Raw genomic sequence first — 15,855 nt, forward strand, 5'->3', positions numbered from 1 at the left:
CGAATTAGAAGCTATGTGAATAAATATTAACAACCAGCGAGAAAACTTTGAAACCATTATGTGGAAGCTTACGGAACAACAACCTCCAAAATGTCAATAGTTGCTAATATGATTTATCATCTATGTTTAGTACATCTCTAGGATGTTTTTAATATCTTTTTGTGATTATTGTTGACAACTTTATGTTGACTTTGATTTATTGTTGTCAAAGGTGACCATAAAATTATAAATCATATTTATGTTATTATTGTTGTGGTGTAATTTTTGTAGTAATGAATATTCATAAAAATGTAGTAAAACATATGTAGCGCCTACATGAATATAAAAAAAGATGTCGCACTAGCGTTAGAAAAGTCACAAAATAATGATGCATTTGATTGTAGATAAGGTGTCATTTTTTTCAACTAAATATGTAACAAAAGTTGCATAAACCATAGAGAAAGGTTGCATTTTTTCACTAGAAACATAATAAAGGTTGCAATTATTATAAAAAAAAGTTGCATTTTCGTAACTAAAACAACTCAAAAAGTTGCATGTAAGTATAAAAAAAGTTGCATATGGGCATAAAAAAAGTTACTTTTGCATAACAAATGTTGCCTTAAAAAAAGGTTGCCTCTAAAAAAGATTTGCAACTATTTCATAAAGGTTGCATTTTCCATGAAAAAGGTTGCTTTAAGTCTAATGCAACTTTACCTAATGCAACCTTGGGTTAAAGGTTGCTTTAGGTGTTATGCAACTTTTTAAAGGCCTAATGCAACCTTTTAGTGGGGTTGCATTAGCTTCATTTTGTTGTAGTGGTTGAAAACCCTATGTGCTCACCAGACTCCCAAGCCTGACCCACTCAGTTTCGTGTATTACAGGTAGTGGCGCTCGAGCATAGATGTGATGTTTTGGATGAGGGATTATGGATATAGGCCTGTAGATATGAAATAATGTAGTAAGGCTTATATTGTATTGTTTATGCTTTTGATCTGTATCGAACATGACATCCCAAGTCTTTTAATGAAATACATTTCTATGGAAATGCTTTTGATAAATCGTTATCATAAATTCTTTTGGGACAAATTCCACATCCCTTTTATTTAAAATGTTACTCTGATTTTCAAACAAAGCATAAACAAAATCGGTATTTTCTGGCCTTGAAAATGGGGATGTCACACCAGGTTCAAGAATAGGTTCTAGACAATCAGGAATAGAAGGAATACAATAACATGGATTAAAAGCAGTTTTTTGTTGCGTGTACTTATCATCCGACCACCCTTCATTTGATTTTTCCTCACATCTTCGATCATCAATTTCAGGAACTTCTCCAAACTCGAACAAATTCTGACATTGTAATTCAGTCATGTCCACTTTTACTCCTTTATCGTTATCGAATAGAAAAGTATCATTAAAAGATACAAATTTATCAGTAACCAAAACTTATTTTTCATAACCCACTGGCACTTCATTTCCTCTTCCCCTTGAACGGTTTCCATCACATTGGCTTTCGCTACGACCTCTATTAGTTTTTGCTGGATTAAACTGATTATTAACCACTAGTTGTTCTTCAGCTTCTTCACCTATGACATCCCCAATTTCACGACCAGAAAAGACCGATTTGTTTATGCTTTGTTTTTAAAATCAGAGTAATCGTTTAAAGAATACTGATGCGGAATTTGTTCCCAAAACAAAATATGATAAGAATTTATCAAATCATTTCTTAAAGAAATGTATTTTTATTATATAAAAAAATCTCGGGATGTCATATTCCGATACAGACATATAAGCATAAACAAAACTTACATTTATTTACACTAATGATTTACATCTGCTTTAATCTCTCAGTGAAATATGTCTTCATATTAATACATGTGATACAAAGAAAACTGAGTGGGTCAGACTTGGGAGCCTAGTGAGCATATAGGGTTTTCGACCCACAATAATATAATTATTATATTCAACCATCAAACAATCAACCCAATTACCCATCCCCATTATCTTCTTTATTTCTTAGGATTTTACCCTAAGAATTCAACTATCCTTCATTCATTCATTCCTAAGGATTGTCCTAAGGAATTGACACAAAATCCATTGCTACATAAGTCGCATCTAGCAACATCATCATTTAAGCGTTTCTGCCAGGATTACGTCATACACCATGTGGCGCAACTGCCAGGTTTATGACATTCTCTTTTGGGTGCATCTGCTGACATTATCCTAAAAGAGCATCTGCCATGATTATCCTATAAGCGCATCTGCCATGATTATCCTATAAGCGTATTTGCTAGTATTATGACATTCTCTATTTGGTGCATCTACTAATATTATGCTCAATCATCTTACATACCTCATCATTTTATCACATACCAGCTATCTCATCCACCCATGTTCTACCCAATATATTTGTAGATATAAAATACATATACATTTTAACTCATTTAAAAACCATATAAAACATCCATTCCACACTTATCTCAAATAAAAAACAGTATATAAACACATAACATGTATTTCATAGCAAATACTTCATATTTATGTGCTAAAAGAGAGTGACTACACACTCACCCAAAACACATACTTAATACATTCAGACAATACTTGTATTAAAATTGTGTTTATGAAAGGGACTATACACTCACACATATAAACAACAACAACAATATATATATATATATATATATATATATATATATATATGTGTGTGTGTGTGTGTGTGTGTGTGTGTGTATATATATATATATATATATATATATATATATATATATATATAAACACATAACACGTATTTCATAACAAATACTTAATATTTATGTATTAGAAGAAACTAACTATACACTCACTTGATCAGAAGATGATCGGATAGCACTAATGCTTGTAGAAGTAGTATTTTTCGGTAGATCTGGAAGATCTTCACAAAAACCGGGCTCCTTGCGGGCAAAGCTTCGGCTCGGAAATTTTATTTCTCGGGATATTCGGGGCTCCGGGACTTGCTTCGCGGCTTGGGATTAAAACCGGGGCTTCGGGATATTTCTTGCATGAAAAACGAGGTAAAACGGGAGAGAGAGGAGAGGAATTGAGCAAGGAACTCGGCTGCCCTCGCACCCTTTATATAGGGGTTGATTCTTCGAATTACGTTGGGCGTAAATCCAGGTACGATGGGCGTAACCCGGATAAGCCCGGTGACTCCCCCCCTTTGGATAATATCCGAATTTATATTTAAATTAAATACTTTCATTATTTAATAAATTTCAAAAATTCATATCTTCCTCATACGAGCTCCATTTTCAACGTTCTTTATATCCCCGCGTAGGTGAGACTACGATCAACAACTTTCGTTTAGACTCCGTTGGCTAATTTTGACTTTATTTTTTTTTATTTTAGTACGCCGGAACGGGAAAACTCCGTTATAAATTCATAACTTCTTCATCCGACGTCCGTTTTCGTCTGTCTTTTTACCGTTGCACTACTATCAACAAGATCTTCGATTCTCGTTTAGATTGTTTCGGCTAAAAACCGCTCGATCTCAAATCGAGTATTCGGGTTGCATACCGCTAAGTCGAAACTTAGAAAAATCATAACTTCCTCATACGAAGTCAAATTCGGACGTTCTTTTTATGCACGCTCATGGTTAACGAACTCTACGACTTTCGTTTAGATCACTAAGGCTAAATATCACTCTAACATAAATTCACTTTTTACGTCATTCAACGTCGTGCCGGTTCTGTTACGAAACTTTGACAGGTCATAACTTCTTTGTTATAACTCGTATTTTGGCGTTCTTTATATGTACGGAATCCTTGTAACATATACTAAAACTTAGTTAAGATTATTCCTTCAAATTAATCTTCCATCAAAAAGTTATTTTTGGCGCTTAACGTCTCTAAATTGACTAGCCCTGATCTACGGGCGTTACATCACCTACCACCGTTAAATACAAGTGCACCGTCTTCTTTAATTATGACATTACATGTCTCAATTGAAAGACATCAGTTTCATCTCCAAGCTCCATGACATACCCTAACTCCGGGTGTTTAAAAGACAAACATATATGACTATTTAACACACATGCCTTACTTCTAACCATTTGTAATAACATTTCATGGTTAATGTTAGGAGGAAGATTTAAACCATAGTTTTTCACATTATTTCTAACATAAACCTCATCTCCATTAACTAATTGCACGACCCTCCCGTACACAAAATAATAAAACTCATTTTACAAGTCACTCTCCACACACACAATGAAAAAACATCTATTGGTAATTGAAACTCACAAACTCACAAAAAAAAACCACTTAAATACATCAATAACTTCTATAATTGATTTGCATAGGTATACACTGGTCCGCATAGGTGTACACAGATCTGCAAAGGTGTACACTGATCCGCGAAAAACAGTTCCATAACTGATCCACAGATGTGTACACTGATCCATTTCTGTGGATTCTCAAACAGTTATGTGGATTGATATTAAACATAAGTTCATTATTTTTAACCTTTTTGTCAAAAAATTTACATAATAATCACATAAGGTATTAGTGTATTAAAAAAATTAATATTAATAAACGAAAACAAAAATAAAAGAAACGAAAAAAAATTAACAAACCCAAGATCCGCAGAGGTGTTTCGGTTCCTCAGAGGCTTTAGTTGATCCGTAGAGCACCCTATGCGAATCCTATGATCATTTTTCATAACTTTAATTTTCATGGTCAAAAGGTTAAAACACTCCCAAATTTGGTTATTTGTTGAATATTCACACACACACACACACACACATATATATATATATATACACACACACACACACACACACATCTATTGTGTGTTTCTAAAAACAATTCTAGACCAACGGATAACATTTTTTTAGAGAATAAGACTATAAACAATTATTACATTCATTATAAAAAAAATATGACAAATAATGGTTTAAAAATTACATTTATTCAGAAAGATTAAAACTAAAAATGGTTAAAAAGAAAAAAAAAACCATCAAAATCTAACAAAAACATTAATCCATTCTGAAAGAATATTATTGTTAAGAATACATTCTGCTAGAATATACTCTCATTCTCCATTTTTTTAATCCTTTTTCAAGTCAATGGCAGCCTCTTCAAAACATAAACCCATAAAAAAAACATAATCAACTTTTAAATATTAAAAATTTAGTGCATTCTAAGAGAATAAAACTATAAATTTAGTGCACAAAGCATGTACTGCTATTAATTCTGACAGAATAGAAACTACACGGTTAGATTTTTTAGATTCTTTATTCTATAAGAATAGAATGCCAATCTTGAAAATTTCCATTCTTATAACAAGGCAACACCATGGTGGAAGACAACTTCAATCCCTTGGCCTTTCAATTTCACACAACATCTGTGAATTTCGAACAACATAACATTCACATCCAAGAAAAATCATTAGTTTGAACAATGATCCTCGCAAATGTTAAAAAAAAACTAAATTTAAATCAAATATCTTTGTGATGCACACTCATCAACTATAAATAGGAAAATTCTATCAGAATGCATTATCAACATATAAATAGTAAAATTCCATCAGAATGCAATAGTAAAATTCCATTAAAATGCAATATTAGCATATAAATAGTTAACCAAAATAGGTGTATTCTTACTGGTGCAATGATAGCAAAACACGATTGGCCTCAAACAAATAAAAACATAAAAAGAAAAAGTGGATTATCATCAAATAAAATTACAAAGATAAAAAGGAACCATAGTTCTTACTTCATATCGTTTGCCTCTGTCATTCACTAACTTGTTCATTTAGTAACAAGCATGTCCCCCCATCTTATAAAACAAAAAATAAGATATATACAACCCTTGATGCCAATTTGAATCGATATCTATAAAGGGAAAACAAAAATGACAAGGCCAAATGTAACATGCATAGTAAAAAAAGAACATTATGATGAACAACCATATCAAAATTGTATGATTGGCTCCGATTTCAAACCATATTTGCACCAAATAGCACATATAGAAAAACATTAATATAAACCAGAATATTACTTCAAAAAACTAACACTTGAGAGAGCAGGGGGGAAGACATACCCGAGAAAGATAAGCATGGACATGGAATTGAGATTGCAAAAATCAAACTAATGAGGGTGTTGATGGCCGACATAGGATTCTAAAGAAATAGGTGGAGAAGGATGATTAGGGTTAGAAGAATTGGAATTTAGCGTTGAAGAATTGGATAATTAGGGTTATCGTGGTGGTAGAGGAACAACGATAATGCTGCTAACTGTAGGGAAAGAGGGTGACGCTGATTGTGGAACCTCAACACCATCTGATGCATCAACAAAAAACCCACTATAGTAGAATATGAAAGTTTGAATGTCATTGAAAGGAGTTACCTCGAAAGATGAGGTTTTAGAAGGTGATAATGCCTTTCAGGGAATGGGGATGATGAGGCAGAGTAAGAGGAGATTGTCTTGGGTAGTAGGGTCGTCGCCGATTGCATATCATCGTTGGAATATGAGGCCAATTACAGTCGTCCTCTCTTTTTTGATCGTGAGGGGTAAGGAATTTAGAATGAGATAAAAATATGATGCCATTGACTCCTTTAAAGAGGAGAGAAAGCTAACATGATTTTGGTCAAAAAAAAAAAAAAATTAGTAACGCCCAAGATTTAAGGGATTATTTTTGGTTTCTAAAGTTGATTATATATAAAGTTCCAAGAATACCTTTATATGCATTCTTAAATATTTTTTTTTCTAAAATCTCATTGGCCCATATATGCATACAAGGAAACATAACCTAACTCTCTGTCTTTCTCTCTCTCTCTCTCTCTCTCTCTCTCTCTCTCTATATATATATATATATATATATATATATATATATATATATATATATATATATATATATATATATATATATAATGAACCAAGGAACAAATCCACATGCACCGGATTTAAAGCGATCACAGCAAAAAGAATGGTCATAAATTTTACAATTGACGCACATGCACCAGATTATAACAAAACCTATTTTTTTAGTTTAATTTTTTTACCATGTTTTTTATCGAAAAAAAACCCCGAATATACTGTTGTTCATGATTTTTCGTACTCTTTCCATAGAGACTCATATTGATATATAAAAAATACTTTTTTTTTCAAAAAAACTCACTTCATTTTCTTTGTTTTTTTTTTTAAGTTAAGGTCTATTTTTATGAAAAAAATTTAAAATATATCAAATTCATATTTTTTGGTACTCTTGAAAAATAGATTCATATTAATTTAAAAAAAAAAGAATTGAAGTTTCAGTTCCAAAGTTAGATTCAAATCGTGAACTCTAGAAACTAAATTATATACAGTTCAGATTCACAATGTAAATAAATCTATTTGTTGATTTCACAAAATTAATTTTCGAGTAAGCAAAACATTAGAACATTATAAAACTACATGGAAATATATTTCGATTCATATGTAAACTTCACATAATTTGTGAATGATCAAAAAGTTGAAATAGTAAATCAGATTCACATTGTGGATGTTAAAATTAAAAGATTCGCAGTGTGAATCTGAACTGAGCGAATTTTTTTTAATCGATGTTGATGTTTATTAGAAGAGCACAAAAATTTAAGATTTTTGGTATAATTAGTTTTGTTTGGATAAAAAAACTTCAATATCTAAAAAAACAACAAAAGGAAGTGAGTAATTTTTTTTCGATTTTATATATAAAAATGGATCTCTATGGAAATAGGACTAAAAATCATGAACAATAGTATATTCATTTTTATTCGATAAAAAACGTGGCTTAAAAAGAGTTTAAATGAAAAAAAGTGGTGGGTTTTTTGGTGAAGAAGTGTTTGTTCATCCGATGTACAAGTGTACATCCATTCATTTGCATGTTGATCATTATGATTTTCGACGCTCACAATGGGTTCATTGGTTCCTTGTTAATAATGAATCTCTATTGAACCTCACCCTCTCTGTCTATCTATCTATCTATCTATCTATCTATCTATCTCTCTCTCTATATATATATATATGTATATATATATATGTATATGTATGTGTATATATATATATATACATACATGTGTATATATATATATATATATATATATATATATATATATAAGTTCAATAGAGAATTGTTAAATCAAGAAAGTGACCCTCTTAAACCTCAATCTGAAGTCTTACTCACTACCGCAATGTTGCTTTTGCTACCACGAGAAGAGTTAAATCCATCCACAACTATCTCATCTAGATCAAAGACAGCTTTTAACTTGTTTTTTTACAATGTATTGTCCAGTGTGCCTTGCATGGACACTTCTTTTGAATTATAATCTTTGTTTATTTCTCTTGTATGTTCTCGAAACTCAATAAATAGAGTGTTCCAATTCAAATGAAATACACATCTCTTACATCTCTTCTCTCATTACTCTCAAGATCTTACTGAACTTCATTCATATATTGAGATCAAACTCTACAACTCTCCTTCTGAGCAAGTCATTATTGACTTGATCACTTAAGTTGATCACACTTACTAACTTGGTTTGATTGTAATCCTCGTTAAGAATCAGCTTAGTGTTTACCTGATATAATACTTGTTTTTATTTATATTTCCTTACATTTTCGTCATTATATTTCCGCATCTAATTATCTAACTTTCTAACATCAACTTCTTATTATTATTGAGCTTTATGATCCTTTGAGTTAAACTGATTCCACATTATATAACTTGTTCTAACGTTTGTTCAAGTGTGTTTCTCAAAAGTTTTTTTTCTCAACAATTGGTATCCGAGCTAAAGTGGTTGCTTTTTGAACGAAACTCTGATTTTGAAAAGCCTTCTATACCATTAAAGCTCATTTTTCTTAAAAAATAAAAAATAAGAAAACAAGGAAATATGGCACAAGCATTATCTCTTAACGTTTCCAACAGTGTTGGAGGTTCGAATAGAGCTCCAATACTGGTGGCAAATGTGTATCATCATTGGTCTCAAAGGATGGAGAGATATCTAAGAAGACTTGCATGGGATGTGTGGAGATATGTAGAAGAAGGACCACATGTCCCTATTCTTACTCCAGTTCAAGCCGACAATGCTCAAGACAGACTTGGAGGAGGTCAACCTGCCATGAATAGTCCCACTAAGGATGATCTCGATAAAATGGAAAATGATGCAATTGATTTTTATGAAATATCATGCAGAGTTGTTCCTGAAAACTTCAACATTATCATCAATTGCAAATCAGCCAAAGAGATCTAGGAAGTTCTCAAAAATATGTATGAAGGTTCAGAGCAGGAACATGATAAGAAGCTCACCGCCACACTAAACGAGTTCAATAACTTCAAAGCTCATGTGGGTGAAAGCCTTGAGGACTCCTTCAAAAGATTCAACCTCATTGTTACAAAGTTGTCAAAAGCTGGCACTGTCCGCAGCAACCATGAAACCAATCTCCAGTTTCTTAATGGTTTGGGGAAACACTGGACTACTGCAAAGATGATAGTCCAAGGTGATAGGAAGATTCACTCACTCTCTCTTTTCAAACTATATGGAGAACTCCAAGCACAAGAATCAACCATGCTCAAGGATTGTGCTGACTTCGGAGGGCCACTTGCTCTCATGGCCCAGACTCCACAAAACATAACTCCTCAACCTAACTCTCTCTCCTATGAAAACCCACCACAGTCTTACGAAGCTGACACAGAGTATGATGATGAAGAGGAATTCCAAAATGCTATTGCTCTTGTTAGTCAACAGTTCAATCGATTACCTCCAACATCCTTTCGAAAAAATCAGCAGTTCACTAAGCCACCCTTTTACTGAAACTTCAACCCTCAGAACAATCACCCTTGATTCCCAAAACACCCTCACCAATCTCCACAACCTCTGAACACTCATCAAGCCAAGGAGATACCGCAACCTACCAAACCAACTAACGTCGGTCCCTCGACCTAAGTTAAAGAAGATGTTGTTATTTTTCACAAGTGAAACAAAGAGAATCATTTTTCTAAAGATTGTAAAGTAAATGTTTTGAAGGACAAAGCCTTTTATCTCCGAATGGCACATGATATGGATGAAAAGGAAAAGGGAAGGGCATATGTGGCCCATGTGAAAAGAGATCATCAAGTATGATCATCAGGGGATGAGGGTGAAGACTTCAACATCAAGGGCAAGGGTAAATTTTGCATGTTGCCAACTACTGATCAAGATGGGTCGACAAAGCTGGAAAAGAACTACTGCTTCATGGCCAAAGACGAAACTCTAAACATAGTTGAATAGGTAAAACTTATGATTCAAACTTTTCATTATAACATGCATGATTGTCAACCCTTCTTAGACAACCTTAATGAAACTTGTGTTGCCGTCCTTTTAGAATATAACAAGACCCTAGATGAGAAGAACATAGCATCCCAGGAAATGTTCCATGTAAGAGGACGTCTAGAAGACAAAAGACTCAAAGTGACCATGTTAGAAAGAGACTTGGTGTTAGAAAAGGATGCAAGAATGTTATGTGAAACCCAAATAGGAATGGCTTTAGATCAGAGGGATTTAGCACAAAATAAATTGTACGTTTGAATTTGTTAATCGAAAAATAGTTTACTGAAAGCGAAGCCATTTAAAATCTTGTTAATAATGGAACCGTAGACAATACGTACAATTGGGTTTGGTCCAATGGGTACTCCACCGCAAAGGACTCATCACCTCGGTTTAACAAAGACCGTCCCTATGTCCCTCTTGATCGAGAGTTTCACTTCCCAGTGAATGATAAAACATTTCCCGAAGATAGAGCCCACTTCGGTAGACTTCATAACCTGAGCAATAATTGTGCCATCAAGGATATTCTTCCTGAAAACCCGGATCACCCGTATGATCAAAATCCCATCACCGGCATAATTCATTTCACTTCTCAGGCTTAATCAGTTGTCGATGAGGAAATCCTTGTGGAAGGACCCGAAGTTCTTATGAACTGTCCAACTTTGTCCTCAGACCGCAGTCCCTCAAACTGCAGTCTTGAACCGCAGTTACAGTTCACAAAGTGTCCCACTGAGGAACAATCCCTAACTTACTTTGTGATAGTTCAACCTTCTTTACCGCAGACCAAAGTCAAGAGTACTATGACCATTCAACCAATTCTTCATGAATTGCCCATAGAAAATTTTGAATTCAGTCAATGCTGTCAGAGTCCTAAATCCTCTTGTTCAGATGACTCCAGTCCACATTTTCAAAAACAATCAAAATTTTCCAGGAAACCGCAGTTAAACGATTTGGACTGCGGTTCTCCAAAAACTCAGGAAGAACAAGCTTTCAAAGAGGAACTCAAATCTCATGGGAAAAAGCGGGAAATTCTTTCAAAAAATAATATCAAAATCTCAAAACAAAAGGGTCCTGAAAAACATGTTGTTTCAAATCAGTTTTCAAAAAATACTCCAATCAAGAAAACAAACAAAAGGGAATGTACAGTTCCAAAAGCTTTTTCAAAATCTCTTGATAAGTCCCAAAAGAGTGTCAAGTCTTTTCACAAATATCGTTTTCAAAACTATTCATCAGATGACCAAAAATGGAAGGGAATTTTGCCAACTCCTACACTTTTAAAGTCACGTTAGTTTGACAAAAGATCAAAACCTAGGAGGAAGTCCAATGCCTAAACTTTTTCAAATCCCAAGGGCAACTCAGCCAAATCTCATTATCGGACTGGTCACAAGCCTCACACCACACCCTCTGGACCGCTGACTAGGTATGGTGTTAGCTAAATGAGAAAAATCTTACCTTTGGATTTTATCATCAGAAAAGACCAAATGAAGTCCAACCTTGTAATCCTACACAACCTCGTAATCATCGAAAACCTCATAACTTTTAGAAACCTCGTAATTCTCAAAAGACCTCAAAACACCCTGGTCTTGGTCTTAAAGTTGATACGAAACATGTCCCCGCAATCCATGTTCATGCATCTACGAAGAATTCACTTGTAACCCCAGGCTCCAAACTTGTTTGGGTGCCCAAACTAACCGTGTAATTTTCAGGCTTTGTGCAAGGAGGAACAAGAAGAGGAGTGGCTGATCGATAGTGCCTGCTCCTTGCACATGACCGGAAGGTTAGAATACCTTCGGGATTTTAGGCCTATATGTAATGGAGGACATGTTACCTTTGGTAACAATGCAAATGGTATCATCCAAGGTTACGGTGTCTTAACAATAGGTAACTTCTCAATACAAAAGGTTGATTATGTAGAAGGCCTCAAGCACAATCTCATCAGTGTAGGCCAACTATACAAAGCAGGTCATCGAGTTGAGTTTGAAAATGAATACTGCTACATCATGAAAAACGATAGAAGCACCTGTTTGATCAAATCCAAATATGAAGGGACCATGTACCCTTTGGATGTCTCATTGATCATTGGGAAACCGTAGCTATGTTTTCTGTCCAAATCCGTATTCGAAGTTAGCTAGTTGTGGCACCGCAAGCTAGCTCATCTAAACTTTTGGTATATCTACAACCTTGTCACAGAAGAACTCGTCTGAGGCCTCCCAATTCTGAAGTACAACAATGAAACACTCTGCCCTGCTTGTAAGTGTGGAAAACAATCCAAGGGAAGTCACCCACTTGTCATTGATTCATCAATTTCCAAACCACTAGAGCTGCTTCATATTGATCTCTACGGTCCATATACTGTAGCCAGTCTCCATCACAAGAAGTATATACTGGTTATAGTTAATGACTTTACTCGTTTCACATGGGTCTTCTTCCTGAGACTCAAATCCGAAACACCGCAGGTCCTGATAAACTTCATAAAAGAAATTGAACTCCAAATCAAGCTACCAGTTCGCAGAATCCGAAGTGACAACGGAATTGAGTTCACTAATCATCTTTTGGATAGTTTCTTGGTTTCCGAAGGTATCAGTCACAACTTCTCTACTCCCTACACACCGCAGTAAAATGGAGTTGTAGAGTGAAGGAATCATACTCTGGTAGAAGCAGCCAGATCCATGTTAAACTTTGCAAACCTTCCTCTATACTTCTGAGTTGAAGCAGTGTAAACGACATGCTTTGTTTAAAACTGAAGCATTGTTTGCAAGCCTCTTAACAAAACTCCTTATGAGGGCCTGAACAATCGAAAACTGAATGTCCGATTCTTTCACATATTCGGGTATAGATGTTTTATGATCAACAGCAACGATCACCTTAACACATTTGCGTCAAAGTCGGATGAAGAAATATTTCTTGGCTACTTAATAAACAAGGTGGCATACAGAGTTCTTATCAGACGCACACGACTAATAGTTGAATGTTACGATGTAAAATTCAATGACTATTACGTCCGCAACACTGCTCATTTAAGTGAAACGAAAGCAATCCTATAAAGTGATATCCCAGCCTCTTCGGGTCCTCTCAACATAGTTGAAGTTAACTATGAGGACCTTTTCGACCCCGTAGTGATTGCTCAACTGTCCGAAATTCTTGTGTCATCGGAAGCTCAACAACAACACGCCGAAGTTTATGGGCCCTCTATATCTGAAGAGTTGTCGCACAGAACTTCCACCTTGTCGGTTGAAGGGGAAAGCACAACTCCAGTTCTTACGATAACCATCAAGGTTCCAGTGCTTGAAGACGCAGCTCTGGATTCCACCCGTAGAGTATCAACTCCTTCAAATTCTTTCTCAGACACCGATAAAGAAGACAATGTTGACATGAGAACTGATCCAAGGGTTATCACGCATTCTTTACTCTAGGGAACCATCTTCGATTCAAGAGGGACTCCTATCCGCAATCCAGGGGGAACCTCATTCTGCTCTTAATCCTACAGTCCAAGTCCAAGAGACTTCTGTAGGCTGCTCATAAGTCGAGGGGGGAACTGCCTTCTCCTACCGCAGAATCCTCTGACGTTGTTGACATTCCTTCCACCGCAGTTGTTGATCATCAATTAACTCGTTTACATGTCTGGACAAAAGAACACCCTCCGGGTCAAATCATTGAAAACCCATCCACATGCGTACAGACTCGATCTTCTCATGATCTTACGGACCACTGCCATTATGAAACCTTTATGTGCGTAGTTGAGCCCCGATCCATCAAGAAAGCTCTTATAGAGCTTGACCGGATCTCTGCCATGCAAGAAGAATTAGAAGAATTTGAAAGAAACAAAGTGTGGAAACTTGTTCAAAAGCCAAAAGGTCACACTAGTGTTGGAACAAAATGGGTGTACAAAAACAAACTTGATGAATCCGGTGCGGTTGTGTGGAACAAGGCAAGGTTAGTTTCCAAGGGGTATAGTCAAGTGGAAGGTATTGACTATGATGAAACATATGCCCCCTTAGCCAGGATGGAAACAATATGCATCTTCTTAGCGTATGCGGCACACAAAAATATCAAATTACACCAAATTGATGTAAAAGGCGCCTTCCTGAATGGAGAATTAAAAGTAGAAGTTTACTTGCAACAACCTCCAGGCTTTGAAAGTCTAGAGTTCCCAGATTATTGTTTCAAGCTTGAGAAAGCAGTCTATGGTCTTAAGCAAGCACCGAGGGCATGATATGAGACTCTCTATGAGTTTCTTGTCATGTCAGGATATAAAAGAGGTGTGATTGATCCCATGTTATTTTGAAAGGAAAATGGTAATCACCTTATGTTTTTTCAAATCTATGTGGATGATATCATATTCGGGTCAAAAGATCAAGGTATGGTGGATGAATTTGCAATGCTCATGACCAACAAGTTCCAAATGAGCATGAATAGAGAGATTAACTTCTTTCTAGGACTCCAAGTGAAACAAGTCCCTCAAGGGATATATTCATTCATCAAGAAAAATATACCTCTAAACTGCTGAAGAAATATGAAATGAATAATTGTTCCTCATCCAAGGTTCCGATGGCCTTCGGATATAAGATTTCTGCTGATCCTTCCATAGAATCAGTGGAACACAAAAGTTATAGAGGAATGATTGGTTCTTTGATGTACCTCACCGCAAGTAGACTATATATTATCTTTGCAATAGGCTTATGTGCCAGGTAGCAAGCCGACCCCAAAGTATCGCACTTAACCGCAGTCAAACAGATCTTTAGATACTTGAAAGGAAGCAAAAATCTTGGCATATGGTGTTGCATAGGGAACGACTTCAGCCTTCAAGCCTTTATAGATGCGGATCATGTTGGATGCAGATTGGATAGGAAAAGTACTTTAGGTGGGTGTCAATTTCTTGGAGGAAGACTGGTTAACTAGTCTTCACGGAATCAAAATTGTGTTTCTTTGTCTACTTCAGAAGCCGAATACGTGGCCACTGCTAGATGCTGTTCTCAAGTCCTATGGATGAAAACCCAACTGATGGACTACAGATACATAATGATGCGGATACCGATTTATTGTGATTCAGAGAGTGCTATAATGATTTCTCACAATCCTATTCACCATTTGAAGACGAAGCACATTGAACTTCGGTACCATTTCATCAAGTACCACATACTCAAAGGTAACATTGAACTGATTTTTTTCCCAACTCATGAAGAGATTGAGGATGTGTTTACAAAGGCACTTGATGCAACAAAACTCAACAGTTTTCTACAATTTTTCGGGATGATGAATCCGGATCCACAATTCTTTTTGAATTGATAGGTACCGTAGACCACCTCTGGTCTCCATTGTGGTCCTAGTCTAATATATCTATCCTATATGGTTTCAGTATACTCTGTATACTGCAACCATATATCATACTTATATTTCTTGGTGATGAGAATAATGTTATAATAAGACTGATGGATTCTAAACAGATAATTAATAATAATGAAGCAAAGAACACAAGAATGGATCAAACGATGCTGAATGACTAATATTCAACACCTCAGAAGAGATCAATTAAGAACTTCGACTATAGAGGTGTCTAGGGTTACAATGCAGCAATTAATGAGA

The sequence above is a fragment of the Lactuca sativa genome, chromosome 2 (genome assembly GCF_002870075.4).
Source record: "Lactuca sativa cultivar Salinas chromosome 2, Lsat_Salinas_v11, whole genome shotgun sequence".
Classification (NCBI taxonomy): Eukaryota; Viridiplantae; Streptophyta; class Magnoliopsida; order Asterales; family Asteraceae; genus Lactuca; species Lactuca sativa.